This window comes from Vanellus vanellus, assembly GCF_965231255.1.
Source record: "Vanellus vanellus genome assembly, chromosome: 2".
NCBI classification, from domain to species: Eukaryota; Metazoa; Chordata; class Aves; order Charadriiformes; family Charadriidae; genus Vanellus; species Vanellus vanellus.
Genome location: NC_138906.1, coordinates 39,728,011 through 39,746,679, shown reverse-complemented (window position 1 = coordinate 39,746,679; position 18,669 = coordinate 39,728,011). Strand labels below are relative to the sequence as shown.

At 42.2% G+C, this 18,669-nt stretch overlaps 1 protein-coding gene across 1 annotated transcript in view; it reads left to right on the top strand.

The window, feature by feature from the left end:
* Positions 1–8,786: 8,786 nt before the first annotated feature.
* Positions 8,787–18,669, top strand: part of SCRN1 (secernin 1) — a gene marked incomplete at its 3' end in the record, with an annotated part of 39,766 nt that continues 29,883 nt past the window's right edge. Inside the window, exon 1 of the mRNA XM_082499366.1 lies at positions 8,787–8,827. The remainder of the gene's footprint in view (positions 8,828–18,669) is intronic.

Sequence of the window (18,669 nt, the reverse complement as noted above, 5' to 3'; positions counted from 1 at the left end):
TGGCAGAAAGAACATTAGCAGCCACTGATGTAGGTACTGCAAGATATAAGGCTGGTTCCTCATCTGATTTTGACTAGAAATTGCTGCTTCAGCCAGTTTCTAGATGGATTTTTACTCTTATGACAAAGTTCAAATTCACACCTCCAAGGTCCATTGAAGAATATTTAGAATAGGTATCTTGCATTCGACTGCTTCTTAAAAATAAATCAGCCACACTATAGAGATTTAGGGAAAAAAAAAAAAAAACAAACACAAAAAAAACCCACAAACCTAAAACCTACCACCCCAAACCCCTTCATATATCTTCAACACTGAATTGTTTTTGGTAACAGGAAATAAAACAAAACCTGCTTATATTTGTATAATCCTGGATAATTTTAGCCTCTCTTGAAAGTTAATCGTAACGCTTACGTTCTGTGCCCTAGTTTTCTCCTGGTAGATAGGAAAAAAACAACTGACAAAATAAGGATCTTTCTTTAGCTATCCTGCTTCTGTTTTCATGCTTGTGCTTGATTATGTCAACAGTTTCACACAAGAAATGTAATTGAAAAGCTCAGCAGGAAGCTACGTATCTGTCACAGGGACAAGGACCTTCATTATCAGCTTTCCCTGCCTGGAGGGAATTCAGATGGAGCCTCCCCCTGCATCACATTTCTTCCTTCTAGGAGGTTCTGTTCCAAAAGCAGGCTGGTTTTGCTAGGGGTTGCCCCCGGTTAGGAGCCCTGTGGTACTTCTGCTCTCTTCAGCGATGGGAAAAAAAAGTAGGAGCTTGGTTTAGCTGAGACATTTGCCATGAAGACAGAGGATAGTTTGAAACATGTCAGGTCAGTAATTTTGTGCAAGGTTGCTGAAGGCCGTGTTCCTGATGGAAGGCTGGAGTTTGTCCAGTATTTTTCTCTCTCTCTCCCCCCCTTTTTTTTTTTTTTTTTTTTTTTTTTTTTTTTTTTTTACTTCTAACTGCTCTGCATCTCCATTAGATAAACAAGGTGCAAAGCCACTTTTAAAATATTAGGATCTGACTGCAGAAATCTAGTGGAGCCAACTCTTCAGAGCTCCCCAAATCCCCATTAGATGTTTTTAGAGGAAAAACATGAGGCTGATGCTAACTACCATTAAGAGCTGCTCTTCACATTAGATACAATGCTTCTAATTTCTAGTTTGTGTCATGACCTGCTTAAAGAGATTAAATGACGCAGGATAATTGATTCCTCATCTGGGAGTCAGACTGAAAGCATTAAATCAATCCTGTCCTCTTACATTTTAATGCCTTTGAAATTTCTTTAAAGCAGCTGATGTTTCCTTTTCTGCCTCTTTCTCTGGATAGAGAAATAGGTAATACCTATTTCTTCTGTGTGATTGGCCTGCTGTCTTTCTGGGAGTAAATAGCACAGCTTAGCTCTGGTCTCTCTAATCTGCTAGGATATGTCCTTAGAGAACAGGTTTTCATTCCATAAATGCAAAGCAAAAAGTTCTTAGTGACCCTGCATCCATGTCTGGGTATGGAATCTATATGGCTATAACTAATGTACTAATCATAGCTCACAGAAAATTATGCCCTGCTGGATTTTACTCTTAGTAACGCTGACCACAATACTTTAAGGGGTAAGACTGGCGATATTCCTTCCTTTTAACAGAAGGTAAGAATTTGCATTTGCATCCACTATCTCAGCCCTTATGTGCTGTCATGTCCTCATTGCTATTGTGGATATTACTAGTTGCGTTAAAACCTGGGCATAACATGGTTACATGGACATCGTGATGTAGAGTTGCACACTGAAATAATTCGTCACTCTTCCTCTGCAATACTCAGTCTGAAGCAAAGCTCCCAGACACGTGGTGCTCACCCTGCAGCTGACAACTGAGCACAAACTGCAGTGGGAGCACGTATGGAGCAGAAATGGCCAACACTTCTATTAATTTGGTACCAGATCCTGCTACTGCAAACCTGAGCCAAGACCAGCTCACCATGGCACCCTTTCACAGCCACAACTAGCCAATCAAGCAGAGATGGGCCTGTGTGAAGGCAGGCTGGTGAGGTGGGCTTTAGGATGCCAATTAATATGCTCTGCCAGCCCTCTGCTGGCTTTGAACCTTCACACCTTACTTCTTGAGCAGGTAGCTGCTGGAGGGTAGCACAGGGGTGTGTCAGGGTCTCCGGACAGATCAGAGCGGCACCAGCCAGGCTCGCGCTGTCACACCACTGCCTGGTGTGGGCAGGTTCTCCAAGGGAAGGCTTGGAGCAAACAGCAGGGATCCTTGCACTGGGGGGAAATAGCAGAGAAAATAGAATCATAGAGTATCTCAGGTTGGAAGGGACCCATATGGATCATGGAGTCCAACAGTAAAACAAACCCATACGACTAAGAGTGTCATCCAATTGTTCCTTGAACTCTGACGGGCTTGGTGCTGTGACCCCTTTCCTGAGAACCCTGTTCCGCTGACCAACCACCCTCTCAGGGAAGAACCTTTTCCTAATGTCGAGTCTGAACTTCCCTGACACAGCTTCATTCCATTTCTTAGTGTCCTGTCACTGGTCATCCCCGCCTTGCTGCCCCTCGTGAGAAAGTTGTAGACTGCAATGAGGTCACTCCTCAGCCTCCTCTTCTCCAAGCTGAACAAAAAAATAGGGAGGAGAACAGCTTCCCGTACCATCCAGTTTTTCTTGGCTGATATCCAGAGCCAATATAAGGAAGTTTAAAAACTGCAGGGTAATTTATTGTTGACATTTCTTTATTAAAATATGTACATAAGAAATAACACACAACCAGCATGAAACATACAATACAGTTTGAGAGTTTGAGCTTTGTTGTTTTTCGAGTCTCCTGTTAACTACTATTTTCCAGTTGTACATTGTGGACAAGGCCATTTATGTAAATGTGGGCGCTTTTATGAGAAAGAGTGTTGTGGTTTAATTCCAGCTGGCAACTAAGCACCACACAGCCACTTGGTCACTTCCCCCCAGCTCCTCCCAGTGGGACGGGGGAGACAGAGGAGTAAATGTGAGTAACAGGTATTTTTAAACACGTATTTTTCCCATCCATTTGGAAGTACAGGAGCCAAAAGGACTTCTTTGTTTTTATTTAAGTTTGAAATATTTCTGTTATCAGAGGTCCCTTCACACCTGCAGCTATCTACCACTTCCATGAATAAGGAAAATGACTTAATCATCGAGGGATTTTTTGGAGTCAGAACTGCTTATAGTAAAAAAAAAAAAGAACCCACACCAAAAAAAACCCAAAACAAACAAAAAAACCCCAAAACAAAACCAAATCTGCCCAAGCTTTAAGTCTCCTGAAAAGTGGAATAATGGGAAATGCTGCAGCAAAAATATCCATAGCCTAGGAAGGATGCTACTCACTGCTCACCCCCCCGGTGTATGGGGGGGAGAAAAAATGTTGCTGACACATGCAGAACTTTTTAAGCGTACTCAGCGGACCTGTTGCTGTGGTAACTAATCAGAAGATTGTACCTTCCCTGAAGGAGTGCTGTTTGCACTGCACCAGATGGCTGATAAATTACGTAGTGGCACTTTCTGTCTCTTGTATTGCTGTCCCATCTTTTCTCTAAGTGCTGTGATTTAATTTGCAGCAATTTACACATAGATTATTCAGACGTGAAATGCTAAAATACAACACAAAGCTGCTTCGGGTATGCAGTCACTTTAATGAACTCCTCTATCACCTGCATAACACCAGAACTGGTTTTTTATGTTACTGATTTATGTTCAAGCTGTTGCAATTTTATGAATAATGCTAAACTAAGAAAACCTCTATGCTTGCGTTTTAATGTAATTTTAATAAGAGTAACTACATAGTACAGAGTTACTGTAGCGCATTTCTTGCAGAGGGAAGTGAGATGCCTTTTCCAGTTCATCGGTCTGCAAGTGAGATGCCTTTTCCAGTTCATCGGTCTGCTACAAGCGTTTCTGCACAGGCAGCATCATAACAATCGAAGCATACATGAAGCTTAAACAGGATCATTGCATAAGAAAGTAATGCTGTTGTCTTGGTATTTTCTGCTGCTTTGTTGTCGTTACTGGCTTATCTTTTGAGGATGCAATATTTCCTTCTTCCACCCGCCTTGACTATTTAGCATTATGAGTCTTAAACTATTGTCAAGTGGTTAGCTTCATTGTTACAGGTGCTGTTCTAACACACTAAAAAAGCTCCAGGCTCACAGACTTTATAAGCCAATAATAAGAAATGTCTTGTGACACCTTTTACAGCTATGAAAATAAGTATGCTGTCACAAGTTATTATAAATTAAAGCAAGGAAAATTATAAAATTTGGGGGAAAAAAAGCAATAGGCTGATGCTTTTTTTTTTTTTTGATAAATCTAACCATTACTTCAGAAGGCGGCAACCTTTTTGAACATGCAATGGAGCCGCTTAGTAGTGTGGTTCGGTGCTGTGCGTGACAGGTTTCTAGACACTGAGGGTAGCTGCAGCATGCCCTGAGTTCTTGTAGCATGCTGTCGTCTGTCCCTGTGATACTGGCTAAGCAGTTGTGTTCTGTTATGTCACTTGTGCAATGAAGAAATGAATCACCTTCTGTGGGGCATGAGTAAGAGCTCAGCATCTAAGCTGGCCATTGTGCCTGCAATGACATCTCATGTACAGCTGCAGCCATTTACATAGATTAATCTTCAATGGTATAATTGGATAAAGGGGGCTGCAGCCAGGATTTCTCATATCTTTCGTTTCGAACATTCACTGAGCCCAGCAGGTGACATCTTTACTTTACATCAGAATATTGCACCTGCCGCCCTCTTTCTTTGCTACGGGTGAAGCCACCTTTAGTGTGGGAGAAGTACTCTCAACTCTCTGCTCCAATCTCCTGACTATATAAAAAACCCAAAACACCCAAGTACCATTGATACTTTTTGCTCTTCAGATTTGTTCTATGACATCAGTTGAATTTACTGGCCTACGGTGTAACTATCATCTTAGAGGCTCACAGGGTTTTTCAGTGTTACTAATTCTTCCACATGTAAGAAGTTCTGTGTTCCTGTAACTCACTGTAAGAGGAATGATTTAAGTTTAGTGGGATGCCTTTATGGGTATAGGCTTAGAATTCTGACTTAGCAACAACCAGCTACATACGTTCTGTACAACCCCGGTCCATCTGATTCTTAGGTACTTCAAATCAGTGCTCCACCAGAGAAAACAAGAATAAGATGGTGGCTTGAAATAACAAAAATGAATACCAACGAAACGGCTTTCTTGGCTGCACTACCCTTTCACCAAAATCTATCACAGTACATTTTTTATATATAATTTCAACAGTTGGATGGTCTTTTTTACCATCTGCATAAAGGCAGCTTCTCTCCTTCTAAACACTGTTTGCTGAGAAAACTAGTTCCATTGGTTGTATGCCTGCATGGCTGCTGTCTTGAACTTGCAGAGAAAAGTATTTTGGAAATGATGAATCAAAGATTAGCGCTGCAGTGTCTTGAGGGTTTTGAGTACTAGTTCTGCTGAATAGGCTTTGATCTCCCAACTAAGGAGGTGTTTAAAGAAGAACAAAACTAAACTGTACCTTAAGCTATATGTTGCTGTTTGCCTTTTGGTCTCTTCCTTTCACAGATAAAACATGGAACAAAGGTTCTTTGAAATTCTCTTTTCTAAAGTTGTGTCCTTCTCACTCTCCTTCTTTGATGTTGCATCCCATTGGAAACTTGTCTTTTACAGGAGAAAAAAAATTTAATATCCATAAATTCTGCTGTTATGTTATTAAAGACAAAGAGCAAATAATCAATAGACAAGCATTGTGGCTTTGTCCTAATGATTATAATTTTGTATTTTCTGTTTACGCAGCAATCTCCATTCAAAGATTTCAAAGATGAAGCTGTGAGTAAATGCTCTCCCCATTTCATGTATGAGGTAATTTAATTGCCGTGAGGTTACAAGCTCATGGCAGAACAACATACACCCCAGGCTCTCTTGATTCCCAGGACTGTGCTCTAACCATTCATCCTTGCTGCTTTACACAGTTCATGACAGCTTACACAGAAAGGAAGCATCAAAGATTTCTGTGTCACCAGTATGTAATCATACTGTAGAGAGTCTAATAATTTTTAGGTAGATTATACTCAGCCATAATCATCTCCAGTGTAATTAGAGAATAGACTTAGTCATCTAAGTGAGCATAATATGGGTAATGTAAGTGGCGTGTTATAGGATATAATTTAAACCCCCTTTTAAATTGCACCTGCTCTTTTCATCGGCTATCTTTCTGATTCTAAGAAGCAAGCTGCCTGTGATGCAGTTCATCCTTGATGTAACTCCAGAGCAAGGAATTTGGGGTTTTATGTTCAACTGAAGTTGTTACAATTAAATTGGTATAAACTCCCCATCTTTTCAGTGGTTCAAATCATCTTTCAGTTAGATATTTTAAGCAGGAGATATCCAGCCTTTTTTCTATTGCAAAACACATTGAACTGTAATTCTGATGACAGCAAACTGATAGAAGTAAACAAAGGTCTTGCTTAAAATACATAATGGAAGATATTGGAGTATGAAGGGGTCCATGTTGTTAATGATCAGTCCTTTCTAATCAAAAGCATTGAGGCTAAGTGATGATTAGTTCCTATTCAGGTTGCTGATATACCCCCAAAAGGTGCAGATGCCACAATATTTCACATTCACTGAGATTTAGACTGGGATCAGCAAATTATTTTCTCTTTTGGTTATGTAATGAAGTTGCAACTTCTGGTCTGCAATTAAGTTTGACAGCAGTGGTGTCCAAAGCTTATCCATAATTTCCAAACACACACAGACCCATGGTGTCCAAAGCTTATCCATAATTTCCAAACACACACAGACCCATGGATCGTTCTGCTGCTTGCAGTGATGAGAGGAAATTCTTTTTGCCACATATGGTTCCAGGGTTTTTCCTTCTAAATTTTCTTTTCATGTAGGGTCCCACATGCAGATTCTGTCTGGCTTTTTGCTTTTCTTTCTCCAGGTTACTAAACTAGATCTACTGATCTAATAAGCAGTGGGATATTTAAGTGTCTTGATTCCTACCTTGTAGGAGTGCATGGCGTGTAGTACTAACTGAAATTTAGAGTGACTATCAGTCCTGTGCTTTTCATGGCAACTGATTCTGCAGTTAGGCTGGCTTAGCCCACATTAATGAGTTAGGCTCCTGAAGAGAACCAGGAAGAAAAGCAAATATCCTGAGGAACCCAACTCTGACCACCAAGTTGTGCACCACTATGGAGAACATGCTGACAGGATACTTTCAGGTAATTAGTTCTGCTGGCAAAAAGCATTAAAATCTGTGAAATGAGGCAAGAGCTCAGAATAAACCTCTTGGACTATAGGCACAAAGCTCTTTTATAGATTTCTGTATTTTCTGTGCCTTCCCCAGGTTCCACACTGCTGCACCAACCTAACATACTTGCTTCTTCCTGCTCTTACGCTGAAATGCTCTAGTTTTTAATGCTCTTTGTTCTCACTGCTGGCTCATCCTTGCCTTTCTGACTTCCTCCCCAGCTTCCTTTCAACATTCCCATCTTCCCACCAAACATACTTGGCAGTCCCTTCTCCACACCAAGTGTCTGGTCTGGGGTAGGCATTGGTGGAGCACGCAGGAAGGTTCTTGTCCGTGAAGGCAGAGATAGAAGCACAAAGGTGCTGCCTCACACCAGCAAACAATGTCTTTTCCTAAACCAGAGCCGTTTAACCAGGTAGACATGGATCTGCATGATTACATCAAGCAGTAAAACCATTTTCACCTCTGCATGGAGGCACAGGTGGTGTGCCGGGGACGGAGAACACAGGACAGCCTCATCTGGATGGGTTTGGCAAACAGAGCCGGCCGCCTGCTCCCCGTGCCATGGCATGCTGTGCTCTGCACAGGGCCTCAGAGGAACAGTAAGTGCCGTCTTGCTCTGGGCCTTGACGGTGCTGGTGCTCTTGCACTTGAAGAGCTGAGAGGTCCCCAGGGGTTCAGCCGCTGGAGGGGCAGGTGCCCGTTGTGATGCTTCACATGCCGCCAGCAGAGAAGTCCCCGATCAAGAGGTCATCCCCTCAGCTTTGCCAAGTTTGGTGAACTCCTTATCTGGCGGTTTGACTGGTTAACGAGGCAGCAACCACATTTTAAACTACCTGCTTTGGTGATCCTGTGTGTGAGACAGAGGAATGCAAAATACCCATCCAATTATACGACCTAAAACTGAATAAACGAGCCCCTTCTCTTCCAACACCTAACATGAAGGGAGTCTCTGTGCCCCCTCTCGGTCCCGGAGATGGGCAGAGGGAGGATGAGCGCGCCGCTCTCCACCCACGCACGCAAAACGTGGAAGCGTCTTCTTGGCACCATTTTCATGTCCTCACGCTTTGGTGGCCTCTGCCCCGGTGTGCCATGGGAGGGTACACCCACCCACGCGAGGCAACGGCAGCCACCACCCCTCACCCTGAGGGCAGCAGGCAGCCGCCAGGAAGACCCCGGGCAAGGGCAGGAATGTCCCTGAGGGAAGGGCAAGTGCCAGCCGGCCATCTCCGCCGTGACACGCCAGGAACGCGCTGTCCCCGAGGCCCACGGTGACCGTGAGGCAACCCCCGCCCAGGCGACGCCGGAGGCGGGGCGCGGTGGACCGGCGGAGCAACGCGGACCCACTCGAGGACAGGCCGCACTACCACCACAGCCACCGCCGCCGCCGCCGCCGCACCGGCCGGCACTCGCCGCGCGGAGCGGTTCGGCGGCGGCTGCGCGCGCAAGGGGGAGGGGGCCGCGCGCCGCGCCTGCTCCCACCGGTAGGGGCCGCCGCCGCCGTCAGGCTGAGGGGAGCGGAGTGGAGCGGAGTGTCGGGCGCGCTGAGGTACGGTAACGGTGCCGGTAACGCTGCGGGGCAGGGCAGGGCAGAGCGGGGTGGCATCTCCCCTTCTCCTGCCGAGCGGTGGGGCCGGGCCGGTGCCGTACCGCTCGGCGGAGGGGAGCGTGTGGGGGATGCGGGCAGCGACCTGTCTGGCGGGGCTCGCCCCGTCGGCGCCGGGCGGCGGCGGCGGCGGTGGTGGTGGGGAGGGAGGGAGGGAGGGGGGGGGATGGAGGGGAAGGATGGCGCAGAGCCGGTTTCCCGGAGTCGGTGCGGGCGCTGTCCCCCGGTGGCGATGTTCCTCGGCGGCGATGTTCCTCGGCGCCTCAGCGCACCTGCTGCCGCGGCGGCGGGAGGCACCGCGCCGCCCTGGGCGGGGGCTGCGGGCACCGCGTAACATGGCTGCCCCGCAGGCCTCCCCCCCGGCCCGCGGGGAGTGAGCCCCGGTGGTGCGGGTGGAGGTCCCGCGGTCGAGGGCAGGACTTGGTGGTCGGGGCCGGCATCGGCAAACGCTGTTCCCGGCTGTCGCTTGCCTTCCGGTGGGAAGCAAGGCTCTGCGGTCGCTGCCTTCCCTGGCTGCCAGCTGCTGCCTTCCCTTCTGCTCTTTAAGGACCCGGCGTGGGTTGTGTCGTGTGTGTGTGTCCCTGCTATTTTTCCCTTTCTATTTTTCTGAAGGTGCCTTTTCATATAGTCACCTTGAAGTCTAGATGCCTTCACGGGCATTTCTAAGCTTACTGTTACGCCCAGGTAGGTATGTGATGTTTTCACTCACTTGAGCAGGCTGATGAGCAGACATACCTTCCTGCAAGAGTTTATGAAGCTGGGATCTTTATTTGTACTACTAGAGGCCATGATTAACCTGCTTTAAAAAAAATAAAAAGGCGTTTTCTCCAGTACTGATAATTAGAGGGGGGAAATGATCATATTAAACCAGCATCTCAAGCAGAAGACAGCTTTCTTAGGGCCCTGATTGTGCGAATGCACATATGTGTAAATCTATCCCTGTGAAAAATGTCCTTAGAACTGAGTAAAGCTATCCATACCTGTAAGATTTGAAACTTTAATAATTCCAGAGAAGTGGTTGTGCTGCAGTACACTTTGTAAATTCTGTGATGCAAACTATCTGTGTATGCTAAATTTACTCAGAAGTTTAGAAGACAATAAATACTTGTGGGAAGTGGAGTGACTGACTGGTTTGGTTATAGACTATTACCGTTTCAGCTATTGGTCTAAAACCAGGTTTAGAGTTAGGGATTAAAAGCATCTCTGAGCATGCTTGTTTGTTCATAACATGTACCCCAAGCCCTCCAGCCAAACAAAAAGAAACCTCAAAACAAACCCTCAATCTTATATGTTTAGGAAGTTTATCTCTGTGAATGCAGGACTTCCACTGATTTGAGATGAATCAAGACTGAAGTTAACTTAAACCATTCATAGTGCTGTAAACTTTTCCAAGCAGTTCAGATCCCAGAGCTTACATGGGCAGTCTAAAAAGACAGGTGTTGTATTGAGGCAAATGTGGTGGATGGAAATCCTTTATTGATATGAGTACGTTTTGTGCTCCCCAGAAAGTATTTCTGATGCTTAGAGTTCAAGATTTTTATGGTAACTTCCTTTTTTGGAAGACATTTGTAACTTTTTTTCTTGGTAAAGTAGGGCATAGCTTAAGCTCCATTTGTTTATTCTTGCGAAGTTTGGTGTTTTTGATAAAGGGTACTGAATTTGTCTGTCCACACTCCCCTTCAAAAGTCCTCAACCATGGATGCTTTATGCAGCTTACATGTGGGAAAAGCGTGCTAGTTTATGCCAGAAGCTTCCAGTAAGAATTTCTTTATTTATTATGGACTTAGATAGTTGTGAAGCTGGCCATTATCCCTGTAGTCTATTGGCCTCCTCTTTCTGTAAATTCAGCAGATTGAGAAATTGCACAGAATTGCTGTCTATATCTGCCTCTTTTGTAAGGTACCCAAATGGCTGGTTTCTGCCACAGTGTGTTGCATTACATCCTAACATTTACAAACTCTTTGCTAGTGTTTTAACATTTGCTGTTGTTTTGGGTTATATTCTAAAATAAAGTGAGGCTTCCAACAAGGTACTTCGATACTTTTTATTTTACCCCTTGTTAACATAACGATGTTGCTAATTTGAAATGATTACCAGTCAGTGTGCATTAGCTAGTTGTGCGTGGAGGTGGACAGTCTTTCCTGTGCAGTGATCAAGACCTAACTGAACTGCAAAACTGGATTGTGCTGGCTGTACAAAGAGGGAAAGCTACATGGCTAAGAATTATGCAGCAGTTAGCGACTTCTCATTATGAAGTTGTCGTACAAAAATGCTTGAAATGTGAGCAGATCCTAACAAGGTTCTCTGCCCCAGTGACAGAAGCAGGAAAAAACAGGTGCTTCTCTACAAAACGGACAGTGTTACAAATATGACCTCAGACTGCAGGCTGCAATAGCAGCTACAAAAGAAATAGAGTTCTATGACTGCTTGGAGACTTAATTAAGTGCATTGACATCTACTCAGTGAAAAGTCTGTATAAATAATGAATTTTCCCTGTATGCACAGCCTATGATGGAAATGAGACTGAAATCTGTTGTCTTCTGGATGACTGACCCTGATTTGTTTTTAAATAGAACTACGTTTTCATTAACATAATTCAGATTACTTGAGGCAAAAAATAAGATCCCGTCTTCTTTCAAAAGATGCCTACTTTGAAAGGTTGGACGAGAGTGTATTAGACAATTAAAACAGAACTGGTTGGTCAAGGGACTGTAAACTTCTATTAACAGCTGAAATCTTACCATTTGTTAGGACTTTAAATTCTGAAGAGCTTTACCATGCTCATTTGATGGCCAGTATCTAATTTGTTAGACAGTCTTAAGAAACCTGGCAGCTGTGGCCAGGAATATTCCAAATTTTCCCACATAAAGCAAGGAAATATTTTCAATTATTTCCAGGCCTATTATGCATCTGCTCAGTTAAGTGTCTGAAGGGGGTGTACTGCTTAGGAAAGCTTTGAAATGCAATTTGATTTTGTGCCTGTGTAAGGAAATGCTATTTGTAATTACTTCTTGTAATATGAAAATAAAAGTTAACTTACTGGAGAAAGTGGCCATCCAAAATCTCTGACTAGAAGCTTGAGATACTGGTAATTTTGAGCAAATTCTTGAGAAATTTTCGGTACGTAGTTAATGTAAAAAAAAAAAAAACAAAAACAAAAACAAAAAAAAACAAGCCATGTTCAACTTCTCCTCTAAGTTTCAGCAGCTAATAGCTCCTCTTAGATATCTTCTCAGACACAGTTTAGAGGGATGGAGACAATCAAAGTTGAGTGTGGCACCTTCAAGTGATAAATTGGTATTGTCGTGCATTGGTGGTAAGGAGAGTCAAACAGTTTGGCTAAGGTCTAATAATGAAATGTCCAAACGATAGGGACACACAGATCTGCGTGGTTTTGTGCTTTACATTCAGGAACAGTCTCTGCTTTCTAATTTCTTAATAAATGCAACCTTCCTCTCTCCTGATAAGTCATGCATTAAAACTGTCCAAATTGTCAATGCAAAAAAAATAACCTTTCAGTGTTTCCTAAGATGGGAACAATATTATTATTGTGCCTTTCAGTTTGCTGTTTTTGTTCTGTGCCTGCAGCTGAATGAATTTTGCTTTTCATTTCTGTTTTTGGAAACATTGCTTTTCTGCAGGATGCAGAGATCACATGTCTCTATGTGCATAAGACACTAGGCTTGATTTGTAAATGGAAATACAAGCTTGTCTCAGCCACAGGAAACAACTTAATTTGAAGGTTAAAATAGAGGTTCAAAACCAACAACTAAACCCTGAACAAAGTTTTCACAGTTGTAACTGACCTTTCTCCTGCCACCCCATTAAAAATATGGAAGAGTTGAGAATAAATGTGTGGCCTATTTGATATATTCTTCCTTTTCTAATGAGACGGCATTGATTGAAATCTGAGGACTCTTGTTCAGATGCTACCTCTCTGTTTTTCATTGTGAATGTTTCTTGCAGGTTAGGTCGCTTATCCTTTCTCCTATCTGTTTTCATTGCTATATTGAAATCTTTAAACATTACTGAAATAGTTCAGAAGCATTAGCACAGCTGGGTTTCTGTTTTATAAAAGCCCAAAATACAGTGAGAAAAAGTCATCCTTTAACACACAGAAACAAGTTGTATATCTTCATAAAAGGTTTAATGTGCTCTCTGGACTTTGAAAGCAGCTCAAGTCTCTTTTGCAATATAAACAATAAAGAAAATGCTGTCATCACCAGAATGCACTTAGAACTTACCAGCAAGGAGTTTAGCAGCCTCTGTATTTCTGGTACCTAAAGCACCTGTTCCAGACCAGCTTTAATTTGAAGAAACGATAGAAATGAGGGTGGAAAAAATTAGGCTATATGATCAATAAAACTGGTGGTTTGACCAAACTGCTATGGAGGTTAGAGGTGAAACCTCAGTGTTAACCCTCCCACCCTTGTTTTGGTGGACACCCTCACTGTCTTGAAAACATGATGTTGATTATCACCATCATTAACAATGGATATCTAGGACAGTCACAGGTGTGCTTGAAAAACTGGGGGTTAGGAGAGGTTTAGACTTCACCCTGTACACCACTTTAGTTATGTCTGTGCTTCAGAAAGCTGGACAGTTATGGCAACAAAACTCTTAAAGACAGACTTAGAAAATGTTTGAAAAATGAGTTTGTGTGATGTATCTATGCAACCTCACTAAGCTGAATGAAAGTTAAGTGTGTTGTGCTTCCATCCATGCTGGAAGACTTGCTATCATAGCTATGCTGAGTAATGAATGCAGCAGTTATGCTCTGAGGTGAAGGTTTCTCTTGATCAAGCTGAAGCTTTGCCAGCTTGTGAGTTAAATCATATCAATACAGGGCAAATTTTACAGTTAAATTCTACGCATAGTAACATGCAGTGAATGCTTTCCTGTTGTCAGTGCTGACTGCTTGGTCTTACTGAACTTTTTTGCTATGTCTTCTTGAGCGTTGTTTTGATTTCTTGTGAAGAGAAGCTGTAATGGTGGTAGCTGACTTCTCATGTAATATCTTTTACTGGTCTGGTATTGCTCTACATGATGGTGACTGGTTATTATTAAATTTTTAGGCCAGAGACTATATTGCTGTAGGAATAAAAAAATTAGCATAGCATATTAAGGGCAGAATTGTTTGCACATGTGCATCACTTAATGTGTCCTAAACGGTGCCAGGAAAGGAGTAGCTCTACACATAGGAATAGCTACTTCAGAATTTTTTTATTTGGTGTAAATATTAATTAACATTAACAATAAATCTTAGCAAACATTTCAGAAGCCCCAGCTAACCTAACTTGCATTAAAACCAAAGGGATTTTATATGTGACTTTAGGGGCATCTTTAGCTTTTCTTGAGATAAAGTTGCAGCGCATTAAGTTAGCAGCAATTAAAAAAGCGTGAAGAGCAAATATTGGTTCAATTCAATAAGCATGACTTAAATTTCAAGACAGACCCTTTTTTGACCCTATTTTCTCACACTAATCCTTTTTATTGCCCACTGTTTCCTAGTGAGTGCTGCACTTTCATTATAAACCTATTGTTTTGGTTTCCAATTGAAAGAAAAGGCAGAGAAAACTTGCTGTTAGCAAAAGCAATTTTACTGTTTTAGAAATAAGCTTTGAATTGCTTGAACAGTAAGTTATTAGAAGAGCTTCAAAACCTAATAGTTCATAATATTGAATTTTTATTTTTGGTAAATTTTTTTTAATAAATAAGACATAGCAACTATGAAAGCTACTGTTGGCAAGCCAGTTTTCACATAATTTGTAACTTTGTAAAACTAGTAATTACTTCGTGCTTAACGTCTTCAGGGTATTTTGGCAAACAATTGGCTTGAAAAGAGTTGATATCTATTTAATATGGGAGGATAAAGTTATTTTTCTGAGAAGTAATTTTAATGTAGCAGTTAAATTCTTGAACTTTATAAAATATTATTTAAGTACCAAATTGCAGCTTTCAAAGAAGCAATACACAGTATTATTCCGGAAAAAAAAAAACAACTCAAAAAAGTCTTGAGCAAGTTAGTATGAACTCTGACTTACTAAGGTCAGAGTGTTTTGTTGTGGATGCATAGCTGTTTCAGTTTTCCTGGGTCAGCGGGAAGGCTCCAAAACGCACTGAATAATGTATGCCTGTCCTTATTCTCCTAGAGGGATGGCTTCAGTCTTTGACAGTCATGTTTTCATGTGGGGAGGATGGGATACTGAAATCTGTCTTCAGTTTCTGTTGCTATAACAGCAATATTTGTCTGTTCCGTTTTTTATAAGTGAAAAATGACATCTAAACAAAGCTTTCATTAGATGATGTCACAACCTTTATGTACAGACTTAAAAAATAACAATTTTATTCCTTGTTAACTGCTCTAAAAGTTTGATTGTAGACAAATTTTGACACTGATAGTGCAAGTTGTTCTAATTGGAATTTGTGACCCTTCTTTATATATGCTAGCATTTGTAAGATCCTCATACTGTGAAATGGAAAATATGCTAGAGTGAAATGTTCCAGATCTTGATATTTTCAACCTGAAGGTTAGTATTTTATGTGTATCAAGATTTATGGGCTAGTTTTCTCAAGGTCGTGCTAGGCAGTAGCACTTCCATGTTCACCTTATTTCACGAGTATAGTGATGTTCAGGCATGTTTATAAAGCCCTGATAAAACAACATACCTGTTGTTTTACTTTGTGATGTTTGGAGCCCAGTGGATGTTACTCCTTTCTTTCACATCAGAGTACTTATTGCTTGTCTGTTTTACCATTGACGGTAGTGGTGATTTTTTCATAGAATTAATTTGCCTTGGCAGTCTCTGATGAGATCTATCACAATGATAGAAGATCTTAATAAAGGAACTTGTTAAACAAAACTTCTTCATAGTGTCAGAACACAAACTGAGCTAAGAGCCACAGTGACCAGGAGACTCTGGAAAAAATATGACCACGTGCAATATCGTATCCCTGCTGTTAGGACACTTTTGTCAAATAACAAGACAGCAAGTAGAGTATATTACCTTGTGGCTGTCACTCAGAACTGCTTTTCCAACCTTTGTTCCTGCTGTGATTCTAGGTCACCGAAGTGTGGTGCCTGTTAACTACCTGAAACTGCAGCAGTTATTATGTAGTGACATAGCTTAATGTACAGCTCTTTGTCTATTTCTCATGCTTTCATATGCAGAATGATTTTGGGTATAGTCTATAATAGACTCTGTCCCTGTTCCTCTTAACTTGCAGTACCCATGAGGCTAAAGGTCTGCAATCAAATCATACAGTGTAGATTTACCTCTGTCTACACCAAAGCAGAGGTCTGAGGTATGATCTGTTGAGAAAATCAGGCCTGTATGCTAACATGCTCTGTGGTAAAGAACTGTGGCTGTGAATGGGCATCAAGGTGTTCTTTGAGATCTATTTGCAGTCATTCCCAGTGTTTTCTAAGGTTTTCAGGAGTGCCTTTCGTTGGAGGAACAAATAATCTATGAAACGAGAGTAGAGATTAACAGTAGGTGGTTTTGTAAGTTAGCCTGATTTATCAGAGGTACTGTGAAGGAGGAGTATTCTGTTCCTGCAGTAGATGAAAGGCAGAATCATAGAATAGGTTGGGTTGGAAGGGATATTTAAAGGTCATCTAGTCCAGCCCCCCTGCAATGAGCAGGGACATCTTCAAAGAGATCAGGTTGCTCAGAGCCCTGTCCAGCCTGACGTTGATGTTTCCAGGGATGGGGCATGTACCACCTCTCCAGGCAACTTGTTCCAGAGTTTCATTCACCACCCTCATTGTAAAAAATTTCTTCCTTATATCTAGTCTGAATCTACACTCTTTTAGTATAAAACCATTACCCCTTGTCCTATCGCGATAGCCCATGCTGAAAATTTTGTCCCCATCTTTCTTATAAGCCCCCTTTAAGTACTGGAAGACCGCAATAAATTCTCCCCGGAGCCCTCTCCAGGCTGAACAACCCCAACGCTCTCAGCCTTTCCTCACAGGAGAGGTGCTCCGATCATTTTTGTGGCCCTCCTCTGGACCTGCTCCAGCAGTCCATGTCTTTCATGTGCTGAGGGCTCCAGAGCTGGATGCAGTACTCCAGGTGGGGTGTCACTAGAGCAGAGTAGGGAGGCAGAGTCCCCTCCCTCGACCTGCTGGCTATGCTTCTTTTGATGCGGCCCAGGATACAGTTGGCTTTCTGGGCTGTGAGTGCACATCGCCAGCTCATGTCCAGCTTTTCATCCACTAGTACCCCCAAGTCTTTCTTGGCAGGGCTGCTCTCAATCCCTTCATTCCCCAGCCTGTATTAATACTGGGGCTTGCCCTGGCCCAGGTGTAGGACCCTGCACTTGGCCTTGTTTAACCTCATGAGGTTCACATGGGCCCAGTTCTCGAGCTTGCCTAGGTCCCTCTGTATGGCATCCCATCCCTAAGGGACATCAACTGCACCACTCAGCTTGGTGTCCTCCACAAACTTGCTGAGGGTGCACTCGATCCCACTGTCAATCTCATGGATGAAAGATGCTTGTTTGGTATTGACTCAGGATGGTATCTTGTGAGAGGGCAAAGAACTAGCAAAGGTGTGAAAATGAGAATGAGGACAACCTGAAGCTGAACTAGGAAAATTAAGTAGGCAAGTAAAAATGTCTTGCTTAGCTAGGTAGCTGCTAACAGACAGCTTTAGTTACATGATGGAGAAAGATTAAGTTCAGTAGTGTTCTGAACAAACACAGGTTGTGGGTGTATCTGAGAAACTGCCATCCTTGCCATATTTAAAATGAACCAAATGAGGTTCTAGGAAAAAATGCTACCGAGCAAACTGAGTAGATTTAAAGTGTAGTATACTGCTAGCTAGCTTCCTTCTCTAGAAACCTAATTTAAGATCCCAGTGCCAACTCTTACGACAATTGTGTTTTCAGTACAAGGTTGTAACATTCAGCTTGCAGTGTTTAACTGTTATATACCCCCCTGTATGGAATATAGCGTGTGTTGAAGTGAACTCTAGTTATAGTAGCTTACTCATACTTTCATATTTAAAGTGTTACCAAAATGGCAATTTGGTTTTGGTTTAGTAACTGTTGGTATATTTAAAGGAAAAAAATCAAAAACCTCATAAATATAAATGAGCCTGCTTTATTCCAAGGAGGACTTCAGGAGTCTGTAGGATATTAGATACCTACAGGTTTTTAATTCTTTTCCCTGACTACTCAGTCTGTAGGTATGTAAAAGTCTGCCTTGCATACCTTCCAATTTGTTCAGTAACACAGAGCTGAAGCACTCCTTCCCATCTTTTTAAACCTACCTGGCAATATGTTTGGTATGTAAGTTGAAGAACGTTATGTAATAAAAATTATCACTGTGTGTCACTTTAACCTTTCTGTCTAGACTGTTGGATGTCTAATGTCTTTCTATTGCCTTATATATTTCAAATAAATCCACACTTAGTTTGTGTTTAGAATAAAGGAAAATACTTCTTTTGAAAACTGAGATCCAAAGTAAGCCTGCAAGTTACTCAAGATTTTGGCTGGTCTGGCAAGGCATCAGAAGACAAATTTAGAACACTAAATGGTGACTTAACAGAAGATAGATGTGAACTTGTAGGGTGCTGGAAAGCAGTTATGTTGATGTCACCAACATGGCAAAATAAATGAACATATTCAGAATAATCCGTAGCAAAATACTAAATGGTTTAATTGGTGATGAAGTTTGGGCAACCCTCTACGTGTTGCTTTTCAGTTTAATCACAAATGCTCTGATGACTCACAAGTGATAAGAGTGGCAATTAAATTGGGGCTTTGTCTTCATGTCT